Genomic DNA, 21846 nt, shown 5'->3' on the forward strand with positions numbered 1-21846 from the left:
GGTGACGCGCGACACTAGTGGTGGTGTCACTCGTCACCGGCTCTGCAATCTCAGGAATTGCTTCAGAATCTTCTAAATCCACGACTTCAGGTGCAGGAGGCGTCTTCTTGGGCTCAAAACTCAGATTTTTACCACTCAATGTGATAGCACTGCAGTGATGCCTTGGATTGGTGTCAGTCTTCCCAGGAAGAAAACCTTCTTGCCTTTTTACAGAACCTGCAGTTTGAGCAACCTGGGTATCGAGCTGCTTGACATGGGTGTTCAGAGCTTCGATTTTTCCATTCAGATCAAGGTAGAGAGCATCCATCTTCCCATTAAAGTCCACGGTGAGCTTCTGCTGACCTTCCAGAATTTGTTCCAGCATAGATTTCATCAATGTCAGGATTTTGAGGTTGAGATGAAGGAGTGCTGTAATTTCTGGAGAAACTGTTGTTGGAAAAGGGCTTCTGGTACTGAGGCTTAGGCGTATAACCAGAGAAGTTCTGATTACTGTTGAAGGTACTCCTCTGATTGTTTCCACTGTAATTTCCACTGTAGCTTCTGTTACCTTGCTGATTACCAAACCTCTGACCCTGAAATCCTGATCCACTGACAAAGTTGACATCCTCTTCCTCAGCTGCATCCTCAGGTTCAAAACTCTCCACCTCCTGTGCGAATCTGACAGACTTCTTACCCACTAAAAGGCTGTGCACATAGTCAAGTTTAGCTTTCACCTCAGCGATCTGCGATCTATCCATGTTCCCAGCTTGCTTCTTTCGCTCAAGATCTGCATTCTTGGTGCTATTGCTGGATGCCAAATTTTCGATGAGTTCAACAGCATCTTCTGGGTATCTGGTGTTGAAGTTGCCATTGCTTGCTGCATCAAGTGCCATCTGATACCTCCACTCGATACCTCTGAAGAAGATACCCAGCAACTGTACATCGCTGAAGCCATGATGAGGGCAGTCTCGTTGGTACGATTTGAATCGCACCCAAGAAGCTTTGAACGCTTCAGTTGGTTCCTGAGAGAAAGTCAAAATTTTCGTCCTCAACTCCTCAGATCTAGCATCATCGAAGAAGTTGTGCAGGAAAGCATTCCTGGTCTCTTCCCAAGTAGTGAGTGATCCTGGCTCCAACTGCTTCAACCAGTTAGCTGCTTCTCCAGCAAGGGAGTAAGGAAACAGCTTACAGAGGAGGAAATCATTGGACACTCCATTGTATTTGATGCTGGTGACCAAGTCCTCAAACCTCTCGATGTGATCCATAGGGTGCTCATGAGAGTGGCCATGGAAAGGATGCTGACCTACAAGAGTGTAGTACACAGGCTTCAGCTCAAAATCGTTTCTTTGAAACGCAGGGGCACGAATCGCAGAACGATTTGCATAGAACTGCTCAGGCCTGTTATAGTCTCCAAGTGTTCGTCCACGACCAGCTGCAGGTGCAGGTTCCCTCATATTCCGATCCTCTAGAGCGTTCCTCTGATTTGGAACGATCACAGCATTCCCACGCGGTGCAGGTGGTGGATTCTGGTCAACAACATCCACTGGTAGAGGCGCTGGTGGAATGATGTTACCATCTCCATCAAGCTTTTGGCCTCTCGCATTGCACACATGACCCTCTCGGTCTCTCCAGATTCCATCATCATCACGAAAAAGTCCATTGGCGTTTTCCATCGTTGCCGGATCCTTTTCTTCCTGTTCATTCGCTCTAACTCAGCTAGCTCCTCGTTGCTCAAATTCACTAGCGGGATGTCCTTGTTGCTTTTGGTTCCACGAGTATGCATAAACCTGAAACACCAAAAACAAAGAGAGAAAACGAAATAAGTAAATTAGGTTATAAAAAGAAAGGTGTCGCGCGACACCTTGTGGTGTCGCTCGACACTAAGAAGAAAAACTTAGTCGAAACTCAAAAACTAGGTTTAATGGCGAAATCAAGTCCCCGGCAACAGCGCCAAAACTTGATCTGCTCAAAGTTTAATCCCTAAGCTACTCTGCAAGAGCACAGATGTGCAGTTGTAGTATCTAGGGGTCGAACCACAAAGACTAGAAATCACTCAATAAACCTTGTGTAGATGGAGTTACGCTAAGTAGAAGTATGCGAAACAATTAGTAATGCGACAGAAGTAAATAGAACAGCAATGAAAACAGTTGTAAATTCGATGTGATAAAGGATAGGTCTAGGGTGATTTTCAGGAGATCAATGAATGCGGATCAACTTAACAAGTCAGGGTTCAGATATTAAGCACGGTTCTTGAACTCGAAACACAGAACTATAATTAACCAACTTCCGTTGTGAGAATTATCTAAGTTAAAATCCTAGAATTCTAAATTCCTTTGCAAATCCTACAGATTTAAACCAGCTTTAATTGCACAAGTTCGATATGTTCACAAAGCTCCTAAACCAAATTCCTTTGCGAATAGTTACTTTGCTCAACTCAGGTTCTTTCCAGTTATTCAATTACACTTCCGTATCAATTAAGCAACCTAAGGTCTAAGTTCTAGGTGATCAATCCAGAATTAGCTTTAAAAACAACCTATGATGAAGAACTAACAGATATGAACCCTAGCTAGCAAGTTAATCAAACATTCAAAGAAAACCCTAATTAAACCCTAAACCTAACAGGTGATCTACTCAGACATGATTATTGAAACAACAAACATGATGAATAGAAAGCAATATATTAAATCGAAATAGATAAAGGGGTTCGAAATCTTCTCTCTAAACGAACAGAGTACAGACTTGTCTCCCCAAGCTCAGAAATCGCAAAAGCCGAAAAACTCAGAGTATCTCTCTCTCCAAAATCAAAGGTTATCGTAAAAAAGGAATAAAAATCCTAAATATATCTCTAAGACACGTCTTGAGCTTCCTTGAAAACGTTTGGGCCCAACTTCTTCTTCAAATAGGAAACAAAATCGCCTTTTCCTTATTTCTCTGACAAGTGTCGAGCGTCACTCTCCATGGTGTCGAGCGACACTAAGGCACAAAATCCATTCTTGACGAATTTGATCCTGATTAAGCTCCAAAGTGCTCCAAAGTCTCCAGTTAAGCTCCAAACGTACCTATGACCTGAAAAGACTCCAAAAGACTCGAAAGACACTAAAAAGACTCTATAAATAAGACCTATACCATGGTTAAAAACCATAAAAACCATGATATATCACACTTCGGGCTGTGTCAAGTTGCTCAGTATTGCTATTTCATCTCTAGAGTTTTTTGTTTTGGTTTTAGTTATCTTTTGTTGTTGTTTTTGTATAGTAGTTTCTGCTTTCGTTGTAATGTTTTCCACTTCTGTCAAAAATCGAAAATGGTATAAAAATTAACATTCATACGCAAAAAAAAAAAAAAAATTACAACATTTTATTTTCTTCTTTTTCTTCCTTTTTTTAGCAAAATTTATTTAACTTGGATCTCCATTGATTTATTAGCTAGATATTAAGATGAAGTCATCAAGAGTTTGTACTAATTTTGTTTTTGGACCAAAAAGACAAGTCATAGATATATTTGGTTATTTCTGGCTTAAAGTTGAAATCTTAGATAATGTTGTACACAAAAAAATTTTTTGTGACAAGTAGAAAAATTAAGGCATCATTCATTGATTTTTTTTACTATTTCTTTTACAATCAAATAAGCTTGTAAAAGCCAAAAACCAAAACACATATATAACGCATGAAACAAGAATACAACTTTTTGAATTTTGGCATCTTGAAAAAGAAAAGAATCACAAGAGAATAGATATATCCATTTTTGGTTTCTTGGATTCCAAGGAGTATATGAGATTACCTCTCAGTAGCGAAATTTGAAGAACAATTTTTTCGGGACGGTATTGCGAAATTTGGTGATTTCAATCAGAATTTTTCTAAAACGGGAGCAAACCATCGTTATTTCCAAAAATCTTTGCCAAAATATCTCTATCCATATTTTCCAATTTGGTTACTTTTCTTGATCTCACGACCATCACATTAGAAATATTCAATATTGGCTAAAAAAGCATCATTGCACTAAAACCCTGCTTTCATAGCAACCGTCTCTAGTTTTTTTCCCCCATGATTCTTGGACATCGCAGTATACAGTAAAGGGAAATCTGATATTTAGATCTATGATATTACATAGATTAATTACTAATAACGTGTTAAGTTGTAGGAAACAACTAATCCCAAATACACTCAAGACCTCAGACAGAGCTTATTACAGCATTGGCAATACAATACTACAAACTTTTATTTGACTAATATTGCCTTTGCTTAAGCAGTAACTCCCAACATTTTCTTCAGGTCCTTCTGCAATTGCGGATTAACAATGAACAACAGTTAGAGATAGTATTGAGTATCTAAATCAAAACTAAAGCATATGATTATATGTGAGACATTACCTCGATGCTAAGAGGAGATGTAGTTGGCGCGTAACGGTCAACGACCTTTCCATCTTTGGCAACCAAGAACTTGGCGAAGTTCCACTTGATTCCATCTCCAAAAAGCCCACCTTTGCTTGATTTCAGAAACTTGTAGATTGGGGCAGCCTTGTCACCGTTCACATCAACCTGCATTACATAGTGCAAAGCTAGAAATCAAGTCGAAGAACAGAACTAACAATCGAGAAACTAAACAATTTCATGATCTTAAAACGATTTCCTAACATATAACCAATAAGAAGTTGCATAATTCTAACATATAACCAATAAGAAGTTGCATAATTCTCATGTATTATATCAGAAAGTAGACAATTGAAATGTGATTGTCTCATATCATGCATTTCGCAGTCAAGAACAAGAAAAAAGTTATTACCTTGTCGAATATTGGGTACTCAGCCTTGAAACGGGTACAAGCAAACTGAACAATCTCTTCATTAGAGCCAGGTTCTTGGTTACCAAACTGGTTGCACGGGAATGCAAGGATCTCAAACCCTGAAACATAATGACATCAAGAAACAAAATCATAAACCTAATACGTTTTGATTCCACAGCGAACACGAACAAACAAAACAATTGGTAATCAAATTATACCATGATCTTTGTACTTCTGATACAGCTGCGCAAGCTCAGTGTAGTTCGAATTGGTCAAGCCACTGCACGAAAAAAAAAATACCAAAACATTCACTATTGGATTTAGGATTTTAATTGAATTTTTTTTTTTTCAACAACCCAACTATTACATCACATTTGGCCCATTAAGGAATTGGTCTGAAAACCGTCCTCAACTGACTCACTATGAATGATTTGGGAGAAAATACAGCCTTTTGCTCGAGCTCCTTTTGCAAGACTATCCGCTCGGACATTTGAACTTCTTGGATATGGGAGAAAGTGAAATCCAAGAAGCTTTCTCGAAGGATACGGAAGGTTTCCAACTCAGAAAGATGGCCAATCCGATGGAGATTCAGATATGCTTACTAAGTCTGAGCAATCGGTCTGAAAATATACAGATAAAATTTGTCGATCTTTCACGCAAGACATAGCCCATAAAAGGCTCTCCAATTCGGCATGAAGGGCCGATAGGCTTCTACGACAGCCCTGAAGGCCAAAAATCTCACCATCCCTCACATCCTTCAGACTCCACTCGAACCCACTAACCAGACTGTTGCCTATCCAAGATGCAACAACCTGACAAATCGGGAACCTCTGGGCATCGGGTAGAGAAATCCGGAGAAAAGGAGTGAGTGAAGCCTCATCTGCTCCGTCTTCTTCTTCTTCCGGTTGGTTTGCAGTCTTCCAACTTTCTGCTTCAACCTTGGCGTGGATCAAAATATCTACTGGAGAAATTTCTTTCCCGTTGAAGATCTTGTCGTTCCTTGCTTTCCAAATATATCAGAGGATCCAAGGATAAATATCTTTTTGAGGATCTGTCATGCCTAACTCTTTTGTTTTCCAAAAGAGAAAGCTCATATTTTGATAAATAGAGATATTCGGGAAGAGACCCGGAAGGGACGGAAAGTCCGATAACGCCCAGACTTGTAAAGCCGGGGGACATAAAAACAAAAGATGATTAATAGATTCTTCAGGATTCCCACAGCGGGGACAACGCTTATCCGTTCCCATATGCCTGTAGGTTAGGTTTTGGCAAGTAGCAATACATCCAGGTAAAGCTTGCCACATAAAATGCTTCATTTTTCCAGGCGTCCGTACTTTCCAAACATAGCTTTGAAGAGCTGTGATACTTGGTTCTCTCACGACATCCAAATTTTGTTCAAGTTTAGTTTTTCTAATCAGGTCATATCCGGATTTAACCGTATATATTCCTGATTTAGTATGGTTCCATGCAAATCCATCAAGGGTACGGTTTCTACTAGGTCTCAACCCAAGGATAAGAGAGACATCATCTGATTGGAAAAATTCTCTTAGAAGAGGCTCATCCCATTGCTTTGTATCTTGACGGATGAATGTGTAAACTAACACTCCTAGGTCCTGAAGTCCAATCTGGGGTGTTGGTCTTGGTGGGCGGGCTCTGGCATCGGGGATCCAAGGCTCACTCCACGCCCTCGTATTTAGTCCTGACCCTATTGTCTTTCTTAGTCCCATTTTGAGATACGCTTTTGCGGCCAACATACTCCTCCATCCATAGGATGGTGAGTAGACATTTCGATCCTCTAACGGGTCCGATTGTCGATAATATCTTTCTCTTTAGCACCCGAGCCAGAAGAGAATTAGGATATTGAATGAGTCTCCATAGTTGCTTCGCTAGCAGGACTAGATTAAAATCATTTAGATCTCTAAATCCAAGGCCTCCCATGTTCTGTGGAATACAAATCCTGTCCCAGGCAATCCAGTGGATCCCACTGCTAGTGTGTTTTGAACTCCACCAAAAATTGGCAATAGCGCTCCGAAGTTTGTCTATAACCCCTTTAGGCAAGAGAAAACAAGACATGACGTAAGTGGGAATGGCTTGAGCCACTGATTTAATCTGGATCTCTTTTCCACCTTTGGAAAGTAGTCTTGCAGACCAATTATTAACACGATTACTTAGACGTTCATGAACAAAAGAAAAGACCTTCTTCTTTGATCCACAAATTTGCTCAGGTAGGCCCAGGTACATGCCCATACCACCTTCTGTAGAAATACCTATGGTATTTTTAATACTTCGTTTGAGATCCGGGTACACTCTATCCCCAAACATGATGGATGATTTCCCCAGGTTCAGTTGTTGTCCCGACGCCATTCCATAAGTATTTATGATTTGAAAAATCTCTGCTCCTTGTTGGATATCCGCTTTACAGAAAAACAGACTATCATCAGCAAAGAGAAGGTGGGAAACTGAGGGACTTGCTTGAGCTATTTTCAGCCCAGAGATTCTCTCCTCTTCCTCTGCTCCCTTGAGGAGCAAAATAAGGCATTCTGTGCACAGAATAAAGAGAAAAGGGCAGAGAGGGTCCCCTTGCCTCAAGCCCCTCGACGGTTTGATGTTACCTTTAGGTTCTCCATTAATAAGGACCTGGTATGAAACCGATGAGATGCCAAACATCAGTAAACTGACCCATCTCGATGAATATCCTAACTGATTAGGAGAGCTTCAATGAAACTCCATTCAACTCGGTCATATGCTTTGCTCATATCTGTCTTGATAGCCATAAAGTTTTCTCTACAATTTGTGTTTGTTCGGAGTGCGTGAAAATTTTCTTGTGCTAACAGAATATTATCTGTAATGAGCGTCTAGCCATGAAGGCCGATTGTGTTTCCGAAATGATGCTTGGCAGTGTCTTTTTGAGTCGTTTGCATAAAAGCTTAGAGATGATCTTGTAACTCACGTTACACAGGCTGATTGGCCGAAATTCCTCCATTGCTCTAGGTTTGTTTTTCTTTGGGATTAGACAGATATTGGTCTGGTTAAGTCTAGGATCAAAAGTTCCGGAACTGAAAAAGTTTTTAACCAATTTAACAATATCTTGGCGAATAAAAGGCCAGAATTTTTGGTAAAATTTGCTTATCATACCGTCAGGACCAGGAGCTTTGTCCGGATTAATATCAAAAAAAGCCTCTTTAATTTCTTTCTCCGACGGGTCCTTTAAAAGTAATTGGTTTGTGTTATCTGAGACTTTCTCGGTAATAAACCGGAGGGAATTTTCTGGGTCTGAGGGGATAGACGATGAGAAGAGGTCTTGAAAATACGTAGAGGCCACTTTTTCTATTACTCTTGCATTTTCCACCAAATGTCCGTTACTATCCTTAAGGGAGACGATGCGATTCCTGGCTCTCCTTTGTTTAGTGAGAGCATGGAAGAATTTAGTGTTTTTATCACCGTCTTGGTGCCATTTCTCCCGACTCTTCTGTTGCCAGAACATATCTTCTTCCCTAAGGGCAGCACAGAGTTTCCTCCTGATGTCTTCAATTTCCTCTAGTGTTGTATTATCATCATCTTGGGCTAAGTCCAGTTGTTTTTTTAATTCTTCGATCATTTTTTCCGAGTTAGTCGGAAATGATTTCTTCCAAACAGAGATGTTTTTCCGGCATTGTGCAACCTTTTGATGAAAATCTCGACGTGAGATTTCATCAAAGGGGCCCCACCCGGAAATGACTGTCTCTTTAAAACCAGGCTTTCCAATCTATCTTTTATCGAATCGAAAAGATTTTTTCTTCCTTATGTTTTCGATTTTTATCATAGGTAAGACTGGTCGATGATCCGATCTCCAAAGTTTCATATACTCCACCGAAGAGTGAAAAAAATTTGAAAGCCATTCTTCATTTCCAAGAGCTCTGTCTAGACGGTATTTGACTTTGCCAGACCGTCTTCTTCCAACCCAGGAAAAAGAATTTCCTTTGTATGGGAAGTCAAGCATTCCACAGTTATCTAGCATAGTTCGGAATGGAATAAATGAGCTTTCTGGTCTCCTCCTACCTCCCCGTTTCTCATGATTTCCGGTAATCTCATTAAATCACCTATCATAAACCAGGCTTCTTTTCTGGTAGTGCTTATCCTTGTTAGACGTTCCCAAACATTTTCTCGATTTTTTACAACCAGATCACCATAAACAAACGTCATAAAATTTTTATGTCCGTCTAGACTTGATTCAACATCAATCAAATGCTCATCAGAATAGATAATAGAGACCGTAGGTTCATCCATATAAAAAAGAGTTAGACCGCCGCTTCGACCTCTCGGTTCAACCGTGAAAACATGGTCATATTCAAAATGAACTTGCATATCTTGCAGAAGGTAACGATTATTTTTGGTTTCCGACAAAAAAAAGAAACCTCGGTTGAAAACATTTGTAGAGTTCTTCAAGATGATCTTTTGTCAGATCCGAACCAGCTCCTTGACAATTCCACTTGATGATATTCATATTAGGCAACTTTCTAATTTAAAATTTAGATGTGTTTTAGCCAAAAAACAGTTTTGGGCTTAGTCCAGAATTGAATTAGATCCACTAATTTAGTGACCCAATAATAATATTAGGTCAAAAGTTTTTTGTTTTTTTTGTTTTTGTTTTCCTTGCCGCCGGTTAGCATCTCCACCGCCACTACAAGCCAGACTGGCGAGCTCAGAGTCATCTTTTGACAAGATCAAAGACGAGAACGTAAAGAGCACTGCTGGTACGCCTTTCTTTGTCTCATCAGCTAGCGCCTTCTTTCTTCAGTAAGCGCCGCCGCAGCAGTCTTTCTTGGTCAAAAGGACCGGCGCAAAACTCATCCAAAATTAAAGCCCAGATCTTGGTCGCCAAAGTTCAGGGAAACTTCAAAAGAGCAAACGTTTAGACTGAGAGATCTTTCTTTAATTGATGCAGTTGGAATTTCCTTCAAAGAGCAAGCCTTGTGTGGGATGTGTTTGGGACAACTTAGCATAAAGCTAGATTTCTTCAGATCTTGGATTCTCTAATCTTCGGTACACCATAAAAAAACTTCCCAAAACAGGAGAGGTCTTCAGTCTTGGCAGAAACAGGTCTTCAATCTTTAGAGGTGAACAAAGATTTCCTTCATCGGAGAGAGAGGGGACTTCTGGTCTTGATGCAGCTTCTTCGGATGAGAATTCCATATCACAGAGAAACCCATTTCCGTCTGATTAATGGCGATGGCGATGGGAAAGGCTGACGGAGCAGAAACAAAATCCGGTGGCTTAGGAGGAGGAGCTAGATCTGGTGACAGCAGAGATCCACGGGTATCTGGCGGGTCAGGAGATCTGGTGGTTCCAGATGAATCACAGAAACCGTCACCATCGACGACGTCTGGCCGTAACAGATCTAACGGTCGATTCCTGCGTCTTGAAGTTCAGATCTGAGTTTATGTTGGTTAAATATTTGTTTCTTCTGCATGGATGTTAATTTTCGATCTTAGTTATCAATACTTATTTTAATTGAATCTAAAAGAATTCAATTTAAGAGATAGTGTCTCACGTGTTTTATAAAGTTTTTGATGGAATTGTTTTTTGTTTTCATTTTTGGAATTGAAAATAATGTAAAAGAATTTTGTTTTAAATTTGAAAAGAATGCAAAAGAATTTCCATAGGTACAAATTCTTCAAAAATCTATAAATTTTGAATTAAACATTAAACATTATTTTATAAATAGGTACAAACTAGTTTTCTTCTAGTTTTCTTGTGTAAGAAGATATAATTATTTTATTAAAAAATTAAACATTATTACTAAATTTCCATAAATTGAAGATAAAAATAAAAAATAAAAAACAACTGCAGCTGAATTGTAGCAATTTTTATTAAATGCATAACAATATTTAAGAATGTTCGCATCTCTCCATATATTTTCAGCCATAACTTTTCTCCAATTATTTGCGATTTTTCTGTCTCGCTCTTGTGTTTCCAGATCATCTCTATCAACTTGATTGGTATCTTGAGTGTTTTCTTCACTGGGAAATTCACCTAAATCTGAGCGGCATTCTTTACAAAAAAGTTATGCAACGCTGCACATACTAATACTAATCCAGCTTTTTTCTCGTAAGAAAAAGGAGGTTGAGATTTAAAAATTCTAAATATCCTTTCGATAACATTTTTTCAAACTAGCATGTCGAAGATTGAATAACTCAGCTGCAGTATTAGGATCACGTCCTTTGCTAATACATTCTTGTAGGTGATAACGAAAACCACGAAATAGAGCCAAAAAATTAACCTGATTTGCAAATCCACAATCTACTAGATAAAACTTTCCTAAAAATTAAGATGAAAATACACTATTAATAATTAGACATATGATATGTAAATTAATTTATAATTTTTTTTACCTTCATGTACTTGAAATTTGTTTATTCTTCTTGTCAAAGCATCACTTAACAGTTAACACTCTTTAGTCGTGTGCTGAACCTTCTCATCCACTAAGAACATATATGAACTCCAAGTCAAAGTTACATGCAGCTAAAATATTTTGTGATATTTCTTCTTTTCGATTTCAGTAGCTTGCCACATCACGTCCAATTACTGTTGTAGGTATATGTGTACCATCTAGCGCACCAATACAATTCTAGAAAAAAATGATTAATTAGATTTTGAAAAAAATGAAAATGTAAATAACACAAAAGATGAAAATAATTTCAAAAAAAATATAAAATATAAATAACACAGGAGATGAACTAATATACCTTAAAATATGGATAAAATCGTGTACTTTCTCTGATTTTCATAGGCACTGAACTATTTGGTTTCACCATTAAACTTGGAGCTATTAGAAGTATGGCACTTAAAATACAATTAAAGCTGGTGCTTATTGCAAACTTGGATCTTCTAAATGTGTCTTGAACATAGCAATATCTTGAATTTTGCCCAACTGTAAGCATAAAAATACCAAGCATCTCTTCGACAGATATGAATCTTGTGTCTTGTAAACCAACTTTTTCTCTGAGTGTTTTTGAAAATTTCAAAAATACATCTGGAAATATACGGTACAATACCCGAAAATGTTGAGGATCTTCTTTTAATACATTTTGTATATATTCTCCTCTGAGCCTTGTGACTGGTAGACGAATCGGACGTTCAATACGACTATCACCCATGAGAAACTGTTGTGAGATTTGATATTGAGCTCCTATAGCCATCATCACCACCATTAAAGATATGATTGTGTCAAACTCATCATTTTCTGTTCATTCATTATTTTTTCTTGTGTTATCTTCTTCATACGAATTGGGTCCATCAAAATTAACCTGTTAAAAAACAACAGTTAGAATCCAATATATATATATATAAATAAATATACAACAAAGGGAAAGAACTATGAGATGAAGAATTAATTTACGAAGTATACATGTTGTGTTGTTCTTCTACTTTTGTTTAAATGATTTTCAATATAAATGCTAGGGAAGGCTATATATAAGTATAAAGTTTACGTAACAAAATTTCAAATTAAATATTTTAATCTAATTGTATACTATATTTTAGTGATTTTATGCATGATACTGATTGACTAGAAACAATACTATTTTTAAGGGATCGTCTGATATTTGTTAACCAAAATTATCAAACAGTTTCTATATTTTTTTTAAATGTTATTGGTTTTATTATTTGAATTTGAAATCTAAAATAGTTTTTAAATCTTGCAATGTTGACAAATACACATGTCTGCACATATCTTTGGTTTTGAAATTAGTGTAAAAAATATTCCTATTTTGTTGGGATTATATTTTAGAAATTCTTTCTTCAAATACAAACACAATACCTAACTATGGTCCACCATAACTAATTTTTAGCCCATTACGAGCCTCATGATGAATGTACCTTTGACTTCATAATTGAAACAAGTGATCGATTTGCCAAAACTATGCTCAATTACTCATCTCAGTTAATATTTTGTTCCCGTACTCGTAGAGTTCTCTCTAACAAAGTAGATTCAATTAGAAAGTAAATAGTTTATTCAAAAATGAAAATTTTATTAATTTGAAATTCAAATGACATATTTGTTGAAAAAAAAACATAAAAATAGTAAACTGAAACAATTATTTAAATTTATTATCAAATGCATAAGCAAAAGTCTAAAAACTCCAATCATGAATTTAGTGCTAACTCCAATCATTTCAGTTAGTACCTTTTTAGAACGATCACCATGGTTAGTTGACTCTGATGGATTACCATGGGTTTTGACCCGCTTCCTAGATGGTAGTTTTTCTTTAGGAGTTTCATACTGTTTCATTAGCTTCACAAACATTCTCCACATGAACATCTTCTCTTTCTTGAACATCATTTTCAACTTCAAAAGTTACAGCATTTGAATCACCACCTAGTCCAAACACGTTGTTTCCTTTTGTAATAGGACTTTCAAAAATAATTTGTAAATCCTCAAAGTCTTCAAAAGTGTTACCCTGCATGTATTCATGATTTGGATGTCCCTGAATCAATGTGACATAGTCATTAGTGAAAAAAATTTGTGAAATTTTAATAAAAATATTTAAGAGATTAAAAAAATACCTTAAATATTCTTACCACTCCTCATCCGAAGCTGTGAATTGTTTTGAAATGGGATCCACCCAAAACCAGAGCTACATCGGAGAAGTTCCGCATAGCTTTGATACTTTTTTCAAAAATTTCATTCGATTCACATAATTTTTGTAAGTCTTACTGCAGCCGAGTTTTTTATTTAGAACCGGCAGTATCCTCGTCTGATTCGTTGATTTGCTTATAGAACCATTTGAGTCACGCCATCCTGTTTGATACCATCCACAAATAAACGTTTCAAAAATTTACTTTCCTAAAATGCCCACGAGAAATATCCACCTTTTTTCTTTGGTTGCGAAGTTTCTCCGGTTTTCATCTAATTAAGAAAAAAATACATGAATACATTAACGTACATGTGCATGTGTGAAAATAATTCAATATATAATATATGTATATGATATAACATATGAAAAACATTAATTGAGAGATGGAAGAACTTTTGAAGAAAATAGAAAACAATTTATTATAAGCAAAAAGATACAAAACAATGTAATTGAATACACGAACTACTCCTTTCAAGAATGAACGATATCTTTTTTCCTTTAGTGATATTGTTTTCTTTTTGTTGCTTGGAGAGAGAGATGCAACGTTATATATATATATATATATATATATATAGAGGGGAGATTACATAACACATAAGTTTTGAGTTTTTAAAATTTTTTAAAATTTTACTATTTTGTAGGGATTTTATGATATATGATTGACTGGAAATTATGATGAACAATATTTGAAATTCAAATACCATTTTGCAGAGATTTTAAGATATATGTATAGTTAACTAGATATTTTATGATATATGGTTGATTAGCATTTGTGATTAAAATCACAATATAGAATGTGGTCGCATGATTAGCATGTGGTCGCCACATGGATTCATAATTCCATCCAATTCACAGCATAAAAGCCCAGAATTGTTTCTTTACATTTTACAATCAATTTTCTATTCAAATCTTTGTAAATGACGTTACCACTAGATCCAGCAAATATTGAGTAATACAGATATTTAATAGAATTAAAGCATTCATGGATCCAATAACAGTAGAATTTAAAGTATTTCAAAAGAATGACTACAAATACTTAGACCCAATAACACATCCATTTAAAAGAATTGATGGAATATTTCATTGAATAACACAAGAATTTGATAGAAATCTTATTCAGTCGAATTCCTAAATCCAATACCCCCCCCTAAACTAGTCAGACGAATTCCTAAATCCAATACCCCCCCCCCCTAAACTAGTCAGTCACTAACCAATAAACCTAGCCAGTGTGTTACAATCGAAAAAAAAACTTAAAAATGACTACTGAGAAGCAACGTTCACGATCAAGAGAACTTTCCCCTTGTAAGTGCTTAGATCAACATCATTTCCCTTCGCATCCTAAGAAATCACAAATCGCAAAAAAAAATTTCAATTTAGACTCAAATCGTTCATAATCGGATCTCAAATCCCAGAATCAAACAACATTTCAGATATGATCAAAGAATTTCTAATCACGAAATGAGACCTAATCAATCACAACCTTCAATCTACAGATATATCCATAATATTCATCTAGAGTCTCAAAGAATCAAAAAATTTAAACTACAGACTGAGAAAACAAAAATTCGAAACTTGACGGTGAAATCGTAGACGGATTTGAGCTGGGAAGTAGCAGCCATCGAATGTTCTGACCTAGAAAGTTTAGCTCCCGTTGTCAATAAAGGAAGAGGACGAATCTGATGAGATTTGAAAAGAGGTATCGAAGTCCATTTTATTTTTAACTGTGTAGATCTTTAATCTGGTCTACAACTCATCTTTTGTGTTATAACATTGCCCAACAGCTAACTCTACAAACTTTATTTCCAGCTGCACAAAATCATCCATTTTTTACAAACTTTGTTTCTTTGGTGGCAGGTTTTGCATGTCTCCTTCATTTTCAGAACTCTTCCCACACACACACCGTAATATTCATCACTAGAACTCACACCATCAGGATCGTCGCAATTGTTGAACCATTCTTCTTCTCCTTCTTCATCGTCTTCTTCACCTTCATTGTCTTCATTGTCTTCATCCTCGCAAGCTGTATATATTTTTCCATTCAAGTCATCAGTATCATCTTTTTAATTTCAGTCACCGTTTTGACAGTAATCTCGACGGATCATCTCGTTTTCAAAGTGACGCAAAACCCCAGAAAGTTGTCGAGTACTTGCTACAAAAACTGGTGGTGTATATTTGGTTAGCTTTTGCATGTATCTTTTCGACAATATATAACTCAACTGAATCTCATAACAGCGCTGATCCAATCAAAAATCTTTATAAACAATTTGTAGAAAATCACCGTACTTGATTTCCCGATCAACAGCTACAACTCGACATCCTTTGTTCTTATCAACCAAGAACACATACCGAGTTTTCGCAAATTCCTATTTCCCACAAACTAAAAATATATCCACCATGCAAGAAGAAGACATTATAAAGGATGAAGTACCAAGAGAGAACATCAAAATAGGTAAAAAGAGGAAGACGAAAAGAATGGCAGCTACCCTAGATGTAGTTGGATGCGGTGGTTGGTATAGAAAAATTAGATAATAACTGCTGGATAAAGACGTTATTTCATATCATTAAGTCTACCTTGAAGTGAAGTAAATATATCTACCAACTTTCAATATGTCTACCAATTTCTAATAAGTCTACCAACATCAAGACTCCCAAATGAGTTATATATCTACTGTATTATCAAATAGATCTATTTTAAAAAAAATAAGTCTATCACCAGCAAATATATCTATTACATCATCCCATAGATCTATCACATATCACATGTCTCTAAAGGAACTTTTAAGTCTACCACAAAGAAAACAAATCTACTAGTACAAAACAAATCTAATATCGGTATTTAAATCTATCATGAATACAACAAAACTATCACAAAGAAAATAAACCAACTATAGTAGATTTAAATTTTTAATAATAAGTCTATTTTTTGTCTAACAAGTCTACCGTTAAAAGAAATAAAGTCTACCAATTTTGGTCAACCAAACCCTACAAAGTCAACTCAACTTCATTTTATCTACCAACTCGAAAATAAATATACTTTTATGACCAACAAATATATCAGAAAAATAAATCTACCAAGAAAATCAAGTTTACCATTCGTTGAAAATAAGTCTATCATCATATAAGTCTACCGGTGTTCAACAAATCTATCAACATCCACACAAATCTATTTCCGGAAAATTAAGTCTACCGAAATTTTTTTTAAATCTACCAAAAATTTTATATCTACCATTAAGGATCTTAGACTTAATTCTCGGCGCACGATTTTTACTACTGACGTGGAAATAAAATAATAATGGTATTCTTGTAAATACATTTTTTTTCACCAAAGCTTCGCGAGGGTATAATCAAGGTTTTAAAAAGTATAAGGTTATTCTACTAATTTTGAGAATGTTAGGTTGTTTTACTAATTTCAGATATTTGTAATGCTAAAATAACAATCTTCCCAATAAAATATTACAACAGATATTTGATATTGTCCTGTGAAAGAAGCTAATAATCACATGATGCAGAAACACAAACCTCTGTTACTCCATTTTTGGGCTCTGAGAGGAATTTCCTTCTATGCCAAGCTTTTTGGCTGTCTCGACCAAAAACTCCTTGGAGTCATCCACAAGCATCATATGTTACCCAGTTTTTTCTCAGTTTAACATCTTAAACAAGCACTAAATCAAGAAGTCTTTAAAACCCTTCACATATTCTCAGAACAAGGGCTTGGTGATAAACAAAACTGTGTATATACCTGTCAACGATGTACTTTCCCTGTGTGAAGTAACCAAGACACAACTCTTCAATAAGGCTATGTTGTTTATGACTATCCAGAGAGTTGTGATGAAGCGGAAGCTTAGTAAAACCTGCAGTTTGTTGATTTTGGGAATGGCCAAACAACGAGGTTTTTCTCAAAGATCAATAGCTCAAATAGAACCGAGAATCTCTAAGGGAAAAGAAGCTTAAAGCTCTGTTTTCATTCAATCAAAGTGTACCTCCTTTACAAACGATTATTATCTTAATATACACCCAAACTTTCCCTAAATCTCTCAACTCAAAGATACGCTAAACAAAACGAAATAAAATCCTAACATTTCACAATAAAAGGAAAACGGTTGAAAATGGTTTAATCGGATAATAGATCAAAGATGCGCTGCATCATGTTGCCTCAGTTTATATAAAAACATTTAGATAAAAAAAAACAGAAGAAATCTCTCTTTTTGGTTAAAGAATAAAGCTTTTGGTGCTTACGTGAGACCTGATGTGTCATACTTCCAAAATCTGTAATGTAGCAAGATTATTTCATAATTCTTTCAACAAGAACATAAGCACTTTTAAATAATTGTAAGTTAAAAAACCTCGGAAAATTTGGTGAACATTCCTTCAACTCTGCTTCCAAAGGTAGAAGATGACAAAGACAGGAGAGAGAATCGTCAACAGATTGATATATAAGCCTCTCATACCGGAAAATTTTCAGGATTTCTAATTGGTTACTTCTGGAATTTCTCAGGCCTGTTTCTCAAAGGTGCTTTTCGATTCCTCTGTTTTTCTTTCTGTTTGAAAAAAAAAAAACTTTATTTGATGATCAACGCTCAACAGGATCAGTTTCGAAAACCCTTTTGTTCTGAAGCTATTGATGAGCGTAGGATCTCTTATTTTGGTTTTATGCTTACGATCGTATATTAAAGAATGAATCTATACCCTTAGACAACTGCAAAATTCTAAACTTTTTTAGATTTTGGAAATCATTTCGTTTGAGGGTAATCAACTGATTCGATATACTCATCGGTTTAAATAAATGTAATTTTTTAATCTGTTTCTCTTACAAGTGATTCAACTGTTGGAACAAGAGTTGATGCACCTAAGATGAAGAATGTTGTTTAAAAATTAGACAAACCATCAAATAAACCAAATCTGTATTGAAAAATGAGAGCTCAAAAGCTCGAAACACAGAACAGACATAAAAGAACTTCAAAAAATATTGAGTTCACTGTTTTGTACACCACTCAGTTTGACATTTCTGTTGATCTGACCAAACAATGCAAAGTAGAGACACAACATAATACATTAGGGAAATCAACTCATAACGGAAACAAACTTGTCCAACAAAGAATATAAGAAACTAAATCGAATATCTTGGCTCCACATACTTGCTCACACTTTTTGGATTTGTTTTGACTATCGAAAAGCAGAGACCTCATATTCAAGCTCGATAGGCCTCCTAAAAAAATTCTGCAATCAATAGAGCAAAGTATGTATTTGAGGTTCTAAGAACCTTCAAGTTGATAGGGTATATGGACCGGGATTCACACCCCTCGCAAACTGGGCGAGTTATATTATTATTGAGCACCACCTCAAACGATGTGTTCCAAAACTCTATTGTGCTTCTTGGCATGAGCCCTGTAAAGTCTCCGAAAACACAATTTATATGCAAACTAGCCCGGTGATCTTTACACGTGTAGAACCATGTCTCTGAATTGGTTTCTTTTTCACAAATGTCACACCAATATTTACCATTTGCCTCTTCTCCATAGCATAGTGAGAGAGGATGATCATCAACTCTATGCTTTACAACTTGTGGTAAAGTGGCGCATTTGAAATCCAAGGAAAATTCACACCCTCTTCAATGCACATGAGAGCTGGAGATCTCCACACTTTGCAACCATTGCATTTTCTTTTTTCATTTGATGAAGTGTAATATAAGGGATGATGGGGATGACTTGGATGGACAAATGGCTCAGAAATTGAACCGCACAGGACATCTAATTGTTTATCCCCATGCTTGTACCTGAAACCGTTGGACATTCTACCACATGCATCACAGTTGAAGTAATCGGCCTCCTTGCTTGTAACTAAAGTAAGCCTTTCATTGTGTAACACATGCCATTTCTTTCTAGGAAATCCAGCGCAAATTTGGTGAATAACAAAATCACAATACATGATACAGCCATAGAAAGATTGGAGACCGATGGGATGGGCACATGCCTTGCAATGCTTCTTCTCCTCCCACAGAATACCATTAGCGTTGAGTTTTAAGTGATGCTCTTTGTGGCTGAAATGTTGTTTTGTGTTGTCATCTATTACCACATATGGCTCTGTATCTTCTGTTTCATCAGGTACATCTTCGAGTTCTATCCCATTCCAGACATCTCTTCTTGTAGCGCATTTGGAATGAACTACATAGCCAGGACACCTTTGACAAGAAAAACCTCCACAAGTCCAATCCACCTTATGGTGACAAACTCCACACACAGAATTCACAAGACCAAGAAGAGAAGTTCGAGAAATACGGTGATCATGCCGATTGATATTTATGACTCGTGGAAGGCAAATACAGCCTTGATGGATCATGAACCCACACTGAACACATATATATGGGCTTTGATCTCCCTTGAGCCCACAAGCATTACAGGTAAAAGAATCGAGTCTTGGGAGAAGGGTGAGTTGATGATCATGAGCTTTCAAATCCAAAAGAGATTGTGGTGGTGGGGTTGAGATACAACATATCCAAGCCGAAGTTACAGGAAGAACAATGATAAAATATTTTCTCATCAATCTTTTTCTCGCAAAGACGACATCTACCATCAGAATATTCCCCTGGTTGACCGGTTAGGAGCTTAAGAGGATGTAAGGAGTGGTAGAAGTGGTTTACCTCCAACGGATACGTTAAGCAATCTACATGGAAGGCTAAATCACATTCATAACATTTGTAAGGAAACTCATCAACACCAATCTTGCCACAATTAGCAGCACAGTTGAACCAGTTCTGCTCCTTGGCAAGTGTAAGCTTGTGAGGATGCGTCTTCTCGGAAACGTGGATAACGTCTGCTGGTAGATAACTGGCACAGTGTAGATCTATGTCCAAGTCACAAGTCTTACATCGATAGAATATGTTTTTGATATCCTTTCCACATAAATTGCAACAGCGCTCTGGGATACAAGAAATCCTAAGAGTGTGACTGGGGTGAGATGGGTGTTCGATAAATTGAGAGAACTCACTACATTTCTTGTGTGCAAAAAAATTGCTCTCTTGCAATAAAAACCATCGCTGAGACGTTCGTGGCCTCCACAGCAACTACCGCTCCTCAGATCATTGAAAGGCACCATCGGATGCTGGTGGATTGGTAGTAACACTCCCTCATCAGAATCCATGGTCGTGGATCGGTGCTACAAGAAAAAGTTGAAGAAAAAGAAGAAGAAAAAAAAAAGAGGAAGAAGAAATGGGATCTGAAATCTCAAAGTCAAAGCTACGTTCCTTTCACGTCTCTTCTTGTATTCAATCAAGAGTCTTTGTCATAGATGCTATGTATATATAAAAAGTGAAAGCTACGTTCCAATCACGTCTCTTCTTAGATATTAAAGATTAACTATTAAAATAATAATTTTTACGTTTCACACCATCCTATGCACAAAAAACATTTTATTACCATATTAATACCATACTTTTTCTGTCACGTACCGACACTCAAAAAAGATTTCACTTTTATTTTAAACTTGGTCTGATGATTTCCTATAGACCTAATTAACTTTTTTTTGCAGTATAACTCACAATTTAACAGAGGGAGAATGCAAAACGAATTCTACATAGGATTTTATGTAAATGTAAAAACATACAACACACATTTTCCATTAAATAGAACGTATTATAAAATATTGTTTTAGTATGTTTTTCTTTAAATGATTAACAAAAATATTGTTATTTCTTTTTTAGGTATATTAGAAATTAAAAAAAAAAATTCAAATTTATTTATAATTTAAAGTGTTGTAACTGATTTTTAAAGACAATTATGTCAAAAATTGACCAAAAATTAGAAAACATTAGGAAAACAAATCTGAATTGAGTTAGCATTATAAAAACAAATTTTCCTTTGACTAATGATTAATTTTATTTTGTGACATGTCTCACTGTCTCAATTTATGCTGATTTGGTCTCAGTTATACATGTCCAAAATGGCAAAATTGGTCGTTCACTTGTGGGCTAATTGCATTCGTCTCAAACGCAACAGTTTTCTAATATGTAACATTAACATTTTGAAAAAAGAAGCCACTGAAGGAAACATAATTTATTGAATGTATAGTACTAAGTGTCACATATGTAAGGGAAATGTCAATTGCGAAACTTATAAAATCCGATAACTTGTTCAAAAACAACAAAAAAACCTTTTCAAAATTTCAGAAATCAAGTTCCTTTATCTCATCATCTCGCCAATGCTTAGAGAAATACGACCACAAGAAATAATCGGTTTTTGTACATTTGATAAATTTGACAAGCTTCTGAGCGGCTGCTTGAGCAAGATTATTCTTTTGGAACAATTCTTGGGTTCACTCTTCTTTATTCACCTCCTTATTTTCTAACCAATTAAAACATGCTAACAAAGATTTAAAGTGAACTAAAAAATAAAAAATAAAATAAAATAAAAAAACGAATTAATAATAAAAAATCAACAATTTAATTTTAAAATATTAAATTATAATCTCTATATCCT

The 21846-nt window shown here is 36.1% G+C and overlaps 1 non-coding gene and 3 pseudogenes across 1 annotated transcript; 1 reads left to right on the forward strand and 3 right to left on the reverse strand.

The window, feature by feature from the left end:
* The first annotated feature begins 927 nt into the window (after positions 1 to 927).
* LOC112085906 lies at positions 928 to 1034 on the forward strand. The gene has a single exon (XR_002899184.1). It is a non-coding gene; the product is annotated as a small nucleolar RNA R71 (small nucleolar RNA).
* A 3185-nt stretch (positions 1035 to 4219) lies between these two features.
* Positions 4220 to 20631, reverse strand: LOC18014645 (annotated as a pseudogene).
* Positions 9851 to 11950, reverse strand: LOC112085117 (annotated as a pseudogene).
* On the reverse strand, positions 12665 to 13647 carry LOC18014653 (annotated as a pseudogene).
* Positions 20632 to 21846: the final 1215 nt, after the last annotated feature.

Source organism: Eutrema salsugineum, unplaced genomic scaffold, assembly GCF_000478725.1.
Source record: "Eutrema salsugineum unplaced genomic scaffold, Eutsalg1_0 scaffold_3, whole genome shotgun sequence".
Taxonomy (NCBI): domain Eukaryota; kingdom Viridiplantae; phylum Streptophyta; class Magnoliopsida; order Brassicales; family Brassicaceae; genus Eutrema; species Eutrema salsugineum.